General features: G+C 39.6%; 1 pseudogene; it reads right to left on the bottom strand.

Moving 5' to 3' along the window:
- The window catches only part of LOC136319535 (eukaryotic peptide chain release factor subunit 1-like), a 36,573-nt pseudogene that overhangs the window by 19,416 nt on the left and 4,111 nt on the right, over positions 1–13,046 (bottom strand).

The raw sequence follows: 13,046 nt of genomic DNA, 5'->3' as shown, positions 1-13,046 counted from the left end.
ATGAATCATACAATATATTACTTGTATCTGGCTTCTTTCACCTAGCACAGGGCTCCCCAAACTATGGCCTGTGGGCTGCATGCGGCCCCCTGAGGCCATTTATCCGGCCCCCGCCGCACTTCTGGAAGGGGCACCTCTTTCATTGGTGGTCAGTGAGAGAAGCATAGTTCCCATTGAAATACTGGTCAGTTTGTTGATTTAAATTTACTTGTTCCTTATTTTAAATATTGTATTTGTTCCCGTTTTGTTTTTTTACTTTAAAATAAGATATGTGCAGCGTGCATAGGGATTTGTTCATAGTTCTTTTATAGTCCAGCCCTCCAATGGTCTGAGGGACAGTGAACTGGCCCCCTGTGTAAAAAAGTTTGGGGACCCCTGACCTAGCATAATGTTTTCCTGTTTCATCTATGCTGTAGCATTTATCAGTACTTCATTCCTTTTATAGCTACACAATAATCCATTGCATGGATGTACCACATTTTGTCTACCGCCATACCACCCTGAATGCACCTGATCTTGTCTGATCTCAGAAGCTAAGCAGGGTCAGGGCTAGTTAGTACTTGAATGGGATGTACCTCATTTTATTTTTCCATTCATAAGTTGATATACATTTGGGTTGTTTTTTGCTTTTTGGTTGCTATGAATAATGCTGCTATGCCTATTCATGTACAAATTTTTGGATGAAAATGTTTTTATTTTACTTTAGATATATAGTACTTAGGAGTATAATTGCTGAGTCATATGGTAACTTCATATATGGCTTTTGAGGAACTGCCAATCTGTTTTCTCAAAGTGACTATATCATTTTACATTCTCATCAGCAATGTATATAGGTTCTAACTTCTCCACATCCTCACTAACTGTTATTATTGTTTGTCTTTTTTATTTTAGCCATCCTAGTGGGTGTGAAGTAGACTCTCATTGTAATTTTGATTTGCATTATCCTAATGACTAATGGTGTTAAGTTATTTTCATGTACTGATTGGTCATTTGTATATTTTCTTTAAAGAAATGTCTATTCACATCTTTTGCCTACTTTTGAATTGGATATTTGTCTTTTTATTGTTGAGTTATAAGAGCTCTTTATTTTTATTTATTTTGTTTTTGTTTTTTGTTTTATTTTTACAGGGAAAGAGAGAGAGTCAGAGAGAGGGATAGACAGGGACAGATAGATAGGAATGGAGAGAGATGAGAAGCATCAATCATTAGTTTTTCATTGCGAGATCTTCGTTGTTCATTAATTGCTTTCTCATATGTGCCTTGACCATGGGCCTTCAGCAGACCGAGTAATCCCTTGATTGAGCCAGCGACCTTGGGTCCAAGCTGGTGAGCTTTTGCTCAAACCAGATGAGCCCGCGCTCAAGTTGGCCACCTTGGGGTCTTGAACCTGGGTCCTCTGTATCCCAGTCTGACGCTCTATCCACTGCGCCACCGCCTGGTCAGGCTATAAGAGCTCTTTATATATTCTGGATGCAAGTCTTTATCAGATATATGGTTTGTAAATATTTTCTCCCATTTGGTAAGTTGTTTTTTCATTTTCTTGATGGTATCATTTGAAGCAGAAAATTATTGATTATTGAGTAGTATTATTATTTTGATATACAAATTATATATTATTTATTTAGTTTGTTGCGCTCTTGGTGTCATAGTTAAGAAACCATACTGACCTGTAGTCGTGCAGTGGATAAAGCATCAACCTGGAATGCTGAGGTCGCCAGTTCAAAACCTGGCTTCCCTCGTCAAGGCACATATGGGAGTTGATGCTTCCTGCTCCTCCCCCTCTTCTCTCTCCCTCTCTTTCTCTCTCTCCTCTCTAAAATAAATAAATAAAATCTTAATTAAAAAAATATGAGCCTGACCAGGCAGTGGCCCAGTGGATAGAACACTGGACTGGGTCGAGGAGGACCCAGCTTTGAAACCTGGAGGTCACCAGCTTAAGCGCAGGTTCATCCGGCTTGAGCATGGGCTCGTGAGCTTGAGTGTAAGGTTGCTGGCTTGAGTGTGGGATCATAGACATGACCCAATGGTCACTAGCTTGAGCCCAAAGGTCGTTGGCTTGAAGCCCAAGGTTGCTGGTTTGAAGCCCAAGGTCGCTGACGTGAGTAAGGGTTTACTTGCTCTGCTGTAGCCCCCAGGTCAAGGTACATATTAGAAAGCAATCAGCGAATAACTAAGGTGCCACAACAAAGAATTGATGCTTCTCATCTCTCTTCCTTCCTGTCTGTCTGTCCCTGTCACTCTGTCTGACTCTTTCTGTCTCTGTGAAAAAAAAAAAGATGAAAGTAACAACGACAGAAGTTGAGGATACAGTGGTTTGCCTGACCTGTGGTGGCGAAGTGGATAAAGTGTCCACCTGGAACTTTGAGGTTGTCAGTTTGAAACCCTGGGCTTACTTGGTCAAGGCACATATGGGAGTTGATTCTTCCTATTCTGCCCCCATCTTCCCCCCCTCTTTCTCTCCCTCTTTCTAAAATGAATAAATAAATTTTAAAATATTCTAAAAAGAAACCATTCTAAAAAGAAACCATTTGCCCAGCTCAAAATCATGAAGATTTATTCCTATATGTATATATATATATATATATATATATATATATATTTTTTTTTTTTTTTTTTTTTTTTTGCATTTTTCTGAAGCTGGAAACAGGGAGAGACAGTCAGACAGACTCCCGCATGCGCCCGACCGGGATCCACCCGGCACGCCCACCATGGGGCGATGCTCTGCCCACCAGGGGACGATGCTCTGCCCATCCTGGGCGTCGCCATGTTGCTACCAGAGCCACTCTAGCACCTGAGGCAGAGGCCACAGAGCCATCCCCAGCGCCCGGGCCATCTTTGCTCCAATGGAGCCTTGGCTGCGGGAGGGGAAGAGAGAGACAGAGAGGAAAGCGCGGCGGAGGGGTGGAGAAGCAAATGGGCGCTTCTCCTGTGTGCCCTGGCCGGGAATCGAACCCGGGTCCTCCGCACGCTAGGCCAACGCTCTACCGCTGATATTCCTATATTTTTTAACAGTTTTATAGTTTTAGCTCTACATTTAGGTTTATAATCCATTTTGAATTAATTTTTTGTATGGTATGAAGAAAAAGCCCAACTTTTTTCTTTTGCAATGTGGATATCCAGTTGTCTCAGCTCCATTTGTAGAAATGACTATTCTTTTCCCATTTAATTGTCTTGGTATTTTTGTTTAAAAACATTTGATCATAAATGTAAGGGCTTATTTCCAGATTCTCACTTCTATTCTGTTCATATGTACCATTTGCCAGTATCACACTGTCTTGTTTACTGTAGCTTTGTAGTTAAGTTTTGAAATAGGGATGAGTAAGTCATCCAACTTCTTTCTTTTTAAAGGTTGTTTTAACTATTCTAGATCCCTTATATTTGCATATAAATTTTAGAAACAACTTGTCAATTTCTGCAAAGGATGTCAACTAGGATTTTGATAAGTATTGCATTGAATCTGCAGATTAATTTAAGGAGTACTGCCATCTTAACAATACTATATGCCTTTCAATCCATGAACATGGGATATCTTTCCATTTATGTAGATCTTCTTTCAAAAATGTTTTGTTGTTTCCAATGTACAAGTATTTAATTTCTTTAATTAAATGTATAGTTAGGTATTTGATTCCTTTGGATGTTATTATAAACAGAATTATTTTCTTAATTTTATTTTTAGAATTTTCATTGCTAGTGCATAGAAATAGAATTGATTTTTGTTAATTGGTCTTATATCTTGTAACCTTGCTGAACTCACTTATTATTGATTTAAATGGTTTTTTTAGTGGACTCCTTAAATTTTTTTATGTACAAATTATGTCATCTGCAAATAGAGATGGTTTTACTTCTTCCTTTCCAATTTAGGTGCCTTTTATTTTCTACAGCTTCCAGCATGATATTAAATAGAAGTGGCAAGAGTGAACAGATAAAAATTTAAAGGCTTTATTTTACTGCAGATCTGGTTAGTAAGAGTCTAATAAATAATGGTAGTGAAGACTACAATGGCTTCCTAATTTTCCAGGGACAGAATGAGATTCCACTCTCCCTTCTAAAGAAACTATTTTTAAGTTCTTATACATCTTTGGGGTCATGTATTAACAGTAACTAGAAAGACATTTCCTTTCCTTTCCTTTATATTTGAGTCAGAACAGGATCTTTGTGTGAACAATTCCTTCTCCCAGCCCTCTGTTTCCTTAAAGGATCAGAGTCTCAGGCTGGGTCATATGCTCAATTTTCTGAAGGGTGCTGACTACCTAGAAAACTCTTCACCTTTTTCTTGGCTTTTCTAGAAATGCTTTGGGATCCCCACATTTCTGCAAGATAAAGTGCTCAAACCAAAGATAGATTTTGTTTTGTTTGTTTTTGTTTTCAGTTTCACTGATTTTTTAAATTAGTGTTTATGTCATTCACAAAGTTTGACTTTGGATGGCAGCTCCAGAGCACCAGTCATGTCAGCCTGAAACTTTAGAAGAGAGAATACACACATTAGGATACAACTTTTCCATCTTCCTCTTATTTTATGTTTGCCAGTGTACACTGAGTGATACAAGCTGCCTGCCGCATTAGCTTCTGAGCACACAGAAATCAATTTTGGCCTCAAGATAATCACAATTTTATCAGGAGACATTCATTTATTTAAGAAATATTTATTGAGTATTAATTATATACCAAGTACAATGTTGGCTGCTGGATTAGCGTACTAAACAAATATAGTTCCTGCACATATAGGAAGCAACTACTATGAGTTGATGCTTCCTCCTCCTCCCCCCTTTTCTCTCTCTCTCTCTCTCTCTCCTCTCTTTCTAAAATCAATAAATAAAATCTTTAAAAAAACCAAAAAATTCTACAATAGATTTTCCCATTTCATATTAACTTTGAAGGTTTACAGTAGTTAAAATATTTTTGCTTCTATGTATGAAGGTTAAAAACATATTTTTTTCATAAGATACAAGAGCAACCAATTTCACCATAGAGTAAAAGTAAAAACTGGGATTCTTGTTTAAAGTAGTCCAATGTGGCATTTAGGAACTTAGCTATTGGCTGCTGCACAGACACCATGACAAACCAAAGTGTAGGATTCAGTCTGGTTTTGTTTCAGTTTTCTTTTCCATATCCAATGCTCATGGATTAAGGTCTGGAAATGTTCCAATTGGATTCCACCACAGGATGCTCCTTGGGTTGGATCCTGGAGGGTGAGGCACATTTTATCAGAGCCATGTCAACTACCTCATTGTCATCAAGGTAAAAATTTCATCATCTCCTCCTTGGTATTCCATTCTCTGGAAATCTACTCAGTATCTCAAGATCCCTCCATTTCCACCAAATCCTCAAATCCTTTCACAAACTGGGATCTTTCTTGAGACTTATCTATGATCATTTCCAATGTAGCTTCAAATTTTTTATAGTTGTTAGCAAACCATTCCAGCAGGGGTATGCCCTCAATTAGTGTATGTTATTGTCCTGTCTCTTTGTCTGTGAGATGAGATTTATTCTTCTCTTGTTCTGGAGTTAGAAAATTTTTTCCTTTTCTGTGCTTTGGCAATGAAGAACATATCTCATTATATCCAGATTTTCATAGACTATTAGAATCTCTGCAGCTCCTATTTCTAAAGCCTTTAGTGTATCTTCAACTCCAAAAGAGTAGTTGCCCATGTCCTGGCTGATTTCATTAAAGTATCATCTCATTAATTACTTCTCTTGAATGAATTTCACATTGTTCGAGAAGACTTTGGTAGATAACTCAACAGCTTGGATGAATCCATTTTCATGACATTAGGATATGTCAACTAATTTTAAAACTTTTGATTGCAACCTCTAAGCAAACATGTCAGATTGACTAATTCTGTTTTAAAGACAGCTGATTCAGCTAAAATGAGATCAGCCATACTCACTTTGTCCCCAGTAATAAACAGCTGCACAGCAGTCTCAGCTGCTGTCCAAAGATAGTTATGTCACTTTTCCATTCTCAAAGGGACAAAAGCAAGGCTGACTGGCCTCCTCCACCATGTTTATTTGGAGGATCCACAGTGAATTGTGCAGGACTTCTCTTGTGTTTCCTTGAAGCGTGCCAAAAAGTACACCACTACCATCTGCTATAATGAAGACAAACTTGCTATCATTTAATAATAGTGCAGTCAGAGCCTCTGTTTTTCTTTTTTTGTATTTATTCATTTTAGAGAGGAAAGAGAGAGAGCAAGAGGAGGGGGAGGAACAGGAAGCATCAACTCCCATATATGCCTTGACCGAGAAAGCCCAGGGTTTCCAACCAGTGACCTCAGTGTTCCAGATTGATGCTTTTTCTACTACACCAACACAGGTCAGGCCAGTAGTGCTATAAGAGCCTCTGTATGGAAATTGTTGTCACACAAATACAATGACCTATTAATTGGATTGAAAGTATCAAAGTCAATCAAGACTTTCCTTTTTCCCCCTTTCTCTGTTACAATTGTACCACAGTAAACAACCAGGCCATTTGGAGGTACTTTGTTTCAATGTTCGAATCTCTGTTGTGCAGATATAAAGGTTCCCAGGACTGAAGAGTGGTTTACTCTTGACAATATTTTTATTGTTTCGTTTTGTTTTTGTTTTTTATTAATTAAGTGAGAGCAGGGAAAGCAAAGACACATGCACCCCAACTGGATCCACCCAGTAAGCACCCTATGGGCCGATGTTCTGCCCATCTGGGGCCATGTTTGCAACCATGTTTGCTGTTTTTAGCACCTGAGGTGGAGGCCACGGACCCATTCTTAGAGCCCAGGGCCAACTCGCTTGAATCATTTGAGCCATGGCTGTGGGAGTGGGAGAGAAAAAGAGGGAAAAAGAAAGAGAGTGAGAATGGGGAGGGGGGAGAAGCAGATGGTCTCTTCTCCTGTGTGCCCTGACTGGGAATCGAACCCAGAATAAACACATGCCCAGTGAATGCTCTACCACTGAGCTAACTGGCCATGGCCAACAATGTTTGATGCAGTTTTAAATTCATCTGCTAGCATTGGTACCACTCATGAAATCTGCTCTTTGGGAGGAATAATCAACTGTGCCATTGACAGGGCTGCCTCCAAGCTCTTAATTGAGCTTCTTGATCTTCCAGATCGTAATGGTCTTTTTCACTGCATTGAGGGGTCCCACACCATCTTCTCACCTTCTCCTTTCTAAAGTCCCAGCTAGTCCTGGGCCACCGCAGCTGTCCCTCTCCCAGCACTGGCTCTGGAGGTTCTGACCTGAAACATTGGCTTCCTTTCTCCATGTGTTTCTACATGTGTGAGCTACATGTGTTGCTCTACAATAGATTATTATTAATAATAATTTTGGCAATCATTTATAGAGTATCAATTATATGCAGGCACAATTGTAAGTACTTTATATGTAATAATTTTTATTTTATTAAAAAAATTTTATTGATTGGTTTTAAAAGGAGAGGAAGAGAGGAGAGAGAGAAAAATATCAATTTGTTGAACTACTTATTTATGCATTCATTGGTTTATTCTTTTTTTTAATACTCATTGATTTGAGAGAAAGAGAGGGAATGGGAGAGAGAGAGAGAGACAGAGAAAAGCATCCACTTATTCCACTTAAGTTGTTCCATTTAGTTGTGCATTCAGTGGTTGCGTCTCACATGTGCCCTGCCAGGGATGGAACCTGCGACCTCTGCATGCTGGGACGAGCCTCTATTCACTGAGCCACCTGGCCAGGGCCTGGCCAGTTCTTTTTTTTTTCTTCTGAAGCTGGAAACTGAGAGACAGTCAGACAGACTCCTGCATGCGCCCGACCGGGATCCACCCGGTGCGCCCACCAGGGGCGATGCTCTGCCCACCAGGGGGCGATGCTCTGCCCCTCCGGGGCGTCGCTCTGCCGCGACCAGAGCCACTCTAGCGCCTGGGGCAGAGGCCAAGGAGCCATCCCCAGCGCCCGGGTCATCTTTGCTCCAATGGAGCCTCGGCTGCGGGAGGGGAAGAGAGAGACAGAGAGGAAGGAGGGGGGGGGTAGAGAAGCAAATGGGCGCCTCTCCTATGTGCCCTGGCCGGGAATTGAACCCAGGTCCCCCGCACGCCAGGCCAACGCTCTACCGCTGAGCCAACTGGCCAGGGCCTGACCAATTCTTATAAGTATCTTAACCAGTGACAGAACCCACGACCTTGGCTTATCGGGACCATGTTCTAACCAACTGAACTACCCAGCCAGGGCCAATAATTCTTTATTTAAAATTGTTTTAATTGTTTGATTTATAGTTGGCATTCAATATTATATTCACTTCAGATATATCATATAGTGGTTAGACATCTATATAACTTACAAAATAATCCTCCAAATAAATCTAGTACCCACCTGGAACCATACATAGTTATTACAATATTATTGACTCAATTCCCTATGCAGTACTTTATATCCTTGTGACTATTTTGTAGCTGCCGATTTGTACATTTTTGATTTTGCGAGAGAGAGACAGACAGACAGACAGGAAGGGAGAGAGATGAGAAGCATCAATTCTTCGTTGTGGCACCTTAGTTGTTCATTGATTGCTTCTCATATGTGCCTTGACTGGGGGACTCCAGCTGAGCCAGTGACCACCTTACTCAAGCCAGTGATCTTGGACTCAAGCTAGCGACCTTGGGCTCAAGCCAGGAATCATGGAATCAGGTTGATGATCCCACACTCAAGCTGGCAACCTTGGGGTTGATGATCTATCCACTGCACTACCATCAGTCAGGTCTGATTTGTACTTCTTAATCCCTTCACTTTTTTTACCTAGTTCCCCAATCCCCCTTGCATCTGGTAACCATTAGTTTGTTCTCTGTATCTATAAATTTGATTCTGTTTTATTTGATCATTTATTTTGTTTTTATTTTTAATTTTCTTTTAAAAATTTAAAGACTTTCTTTATCCACTTTAGAGAGGGGAGAGAGAGAGAAGGGGGAGGAGCAGGAAGCATCAACTCCCATATGTGCCTTGACCAGTCAAGCCTGGGGTTTCAAACTGGCAACCTCAGTGTTTCACGTAAATGCTTTATTCACTGTGCTACAACAGGTCAAGCTTGTTTTTATTTTTACATTCTACATATTTTGAATTCATATCGTATTTGTCTTTCTCTGTCTGACTTATTTCACTTAGCATAATGCTCTCCATGCTGTCAGAAAGTATAAGATTTCTTTCCTTTCTATGGCCGCACAGTATTACATTGTATAAATGTACCACAGCTTTTATTTTTTTAATTCTAATTTTAATTTTTTTTTTACAGAGACAGAGAGAGAGTCAGAGAGAGGGATAGACAGGGACAGACAGACAGAAACAGAGAGATGAGAAACATCAATCATTAGTTTTTCGTTGTGACACCTTAGTTGTTCATTGATTGCTTTCTCATATGTGCCTTGACCGCGGGCCTTCAGCAGACTGAGTAAACCCTTGCTTGAGACAGCAACCTTGGGTCCAAGCTGGTGAGCTTTTGCTCAAACCCGATGATCCCGCGCTCAAGCTGGTGACCTCGGGGTCTCGAACCTGGGTCCTTCCGCATCCCAGTCCAACGCTCTATCCACTGCGCCACTGCCTGGTCAGTGTACCACAGCTTTTTAATTCACTTCTGTACTGATGGGCACTTGGTCTGCTTCCAAATCTTGGCTATCATAAATAATGCTGCAATGGACATGGGGGTGCATTTATTCTTTAGAATTAGTGTTTTGGATTTCTTCAGATTGTTCTCAGAAGTGGAATCACTGGATCATAAGGCTCTGGGCTAGGGAACCTGGTATGGGGCTAGGAACCCTTGCTCCTAAGGTGAGACCTCCATGACTGAGATATTCCTCTGATTCTTTACCACCACACATGGGTGTGGGGCCAGCCCATTTCATGTCTCTGCCCCTCCTACCAACCTTGAGGGGGCTTCTTCTTTATGTCTTCTATTATAGGAGTTTTGTTCAGTTAGTTTTCAGGTGGTTCCTAAGAGTGGTTGTTTTATAATTTAGTTGTATTTTGGTGTGGTTGTGGGTGAAGGTGAGCATAGCATTTTCTTACTGTACCATCTTGACTAGGAGCCTGTAATAAATTTTTTCAATCCTCTTTAAACTATTGTGAAATAGATGTTATGATAACACCTATTTTATACTTGAAGAACTGAGATCCAAAGAGGTTAACTAATTTTCTCAAAAACACACAACTAATAAATTTTGGAGCCAGGATCTGAACCTAGATAATCTGGCTCCAAAACCCATGCTCTAAATAGAGAAAACATTTGGGAGACCCAGAAAAAAAACTGTGACTGATTTTTACAGGGATTGTAAAAACCCTGAACTGAGCTGTACCTAAAGGGGTAATAGAATTTCAGATAACAGATGAGTGAGCTTTAATAATATTCCAGATACAAGGAAAAGCATAAAATGTTAAAGAGGAAGTACAGAATTTATTTTGACATTAAAGAAGCCTGCAGTAGTTTTGAGTGGGGAGTGGTGGGGCGGGAAAATAAATGAAACTTGAGGCACTGAAGAAGAGTAGGGTTTGGTTGCAAAGGAGCTTGGGTACTCTGCTCTGAAATCTTGGACTTATATAACAGGGAATCAATAAATACATGGTGCTTGGTAGTTATAAAAAAAAATCTCTAGAAAAATCAAAACTGTTTATTAAAGTTGGTATAAAGTGAAAGGGTAGACTCTTGGAGATCTACATACTTTGATTTCCACATCCAGCTTTTCCTGGGAAGTGGTCTCAGAGTTTACAGTTGGGGTGGGTCTGGCAGAGTTCAAACCTTATTACACAACCTCACTGTATCTTGTTCCCTACATTTAACTTAAAATTTAATTCTTTAAAAAAATTTTTTTTTATTTATTCATTTTTAGGGAGAGTGGAGAGAGAGAAGGGGGAAGGGGGAAGGAAGCATCAACTTCCATATGTGCCTTGACCGGGCAAGCCCGGGATTTTGAACCAGCAACCTCAGCATTCCAGGTCGACACTTTATCCACTGCACCACCACAGGTCAGGCCAATTTTTTTTAATTTTTTTTAAATTTATTCATTTTTAAAGAGAGAGGAAAGGGGGAAGGAGCAGGAAGCGTCAACCCCATATGAAAAGGAGAAATAAAAACATTCACAGATACAGAAAAGATGAGGGAATTTATCATCAGAAAACCCCCACTCCAGGAAATACTAAAGGGGGTTTTCCAACCAGATACAAAGAACAAAACAAAACCACAAGTAAAAGCTCCACCAAGAACACAATAAAACCAAATTTAAACTGTGACAACAAAAACAAAAAAAGAGGAGAGGATGGAGATTAACAGTAGCAAAGGATGATGGAGGAGTGCAGAAGCACTCATATGATAGTGTACTACAATGAATATGGTAGGTACCCTTTTCATTACTTAATGGTAACCACCCCTGAAAAAACCACCACAGAAGCACATGACTTAAAAAAAGGTAGCAACAGAGGAAAGAAGTATGGATTATAACCAAACAAAAACAAATGATAGAAAAACAAAAGAGAAGAATCAAACAAGATACAAAACTAACAGAAAGCAATTTATAAAATGGCAATAGGTAACCCACATGTGTCAATAATTACACTAAATGTAAATGGATTAAACTCACCAATAAAAAGACACAGAGTAGCAGAATGGATTAAAAAAGAAAATCCAACTGTATGCTGCCTACAAGAAACACATCTAAGCAACAAGGATAAAAACAAATTCAAAGTGAAAGGCTGGAAAACAATACTCCAAGCAAATTACATCCAAAAAAAAGCAGGTGTAGCAATACTCATATCTAATAATGCTGACTACAAGACTGCAAAAGTAATTGAGACAAAAAGGGTCATTTCATAATGATTAAGGGGACACTGAATCAAGAAGACATAACAATTCTTACTATATATGCACCAAACCAAGGAGTACCAAGTGTTGGAGAGGTTGTGGAGAAAAAGGAACCCTCATCCACTTTTGGTGGGACTGTAAAGTAGTACAACCATTATGGAAGAAAGAATGGTGGTTCCTCAAAAAACTGAAAATAGAACTACCTTATGAACTAGCAATCCCTCTACTGGGTATATAACCCCAAAACTCAGAGACACTGATATGTAAAGACACACATGTAGCCCCATGTTCATTGCAGCATTGTTCACAGTGGCCAAGACATGGAAACAACCAAAAGCCCTTCAATAGATGACTGGATAAAGAAGATGTGGCACATATACACTATGGAATACTACTCAGCCATAAGAAATGATGACACCAGATAATTTACAACAAAATGGTTGGATCTTGATAACATTATACAGAGTGAAATAAGTAAATCAGAAAAAACTAAGAACTGCATGATTCCATACATAGGTGGGACATAAAAACGAGATTGAGACATGGACAAGAGTGTGGTAGTTACGGGGGCACAAAGAAAACCAGATAGAAGGTGACAGAGGACAATCTGACTTTGGGTGATGGGTATGCAACATCATTGAATGACAAGATAACCTGGAGATGTTTTCTTTGAACATATGTACCCTGATTTATTGATGTCACCCCATTAAAATTAATAAAAATTTATAAAAAAAATGTTTCTTTCTCTGTCAAGCTGAAAAAGACCTTTGGTTTTCAAACTGTATTTTGTCATACACGTATTGGCATTAAACAAATTTACTTAAAAATTTTTAATTCAATGTTATAATCTTAATTAAGACTAAAAAGAAATTAGAAAATTTTAATTTTATTTTGAAAAATATAAAGATTACATATGGGTATATGCTTTCTTAAAAACAGATTATTGCAGCTTGACCAGGCAGTGGCGCAATGGATAGAGCGTCGGACTGGGATGCAGAGGACCCAGGTTTTAGACCCTGAAATCGCCAGCTTGAGCGCAGGCTCATCTGGTTTGAGCAAAAGCTCACCAGCTTGAACCCAAGGTCGCTGGCTCCAGCAAGGGGTTACTCAGTCTGCTGAAGGCCTGCAGTCAAGGCACGTATGAGAAAGCAATCAATGAGAAAGCAAACTAAGGTATTGCAACGCGCAATGAAAAACTAATGATTGGTGCTTCTCATCTCTCTCTGTTCCTGTCTGTCTGTCCCTGTCTATCCCTCTCTCT

Source organism: Saccopteryx bilineata, chromosome 1 (genome assembly GCF_036850765.1).
Source record: "Saccopteryx bilineata isolate mSacBil1 chromosome 1, mSacBil1_pri_phased_curated, whole genome shotgun sequence".
NCBI lineage: Eukaryota > Metazoa > Chordata > Mammalia > Chiroptera > Emballonuridae > Saccopteryx > Saccopteryx bilineata.
Note: the sequence above shows the minus strand (reverse complement) of the source record. Positions and strands in the feature narration are given on the sequence as shown.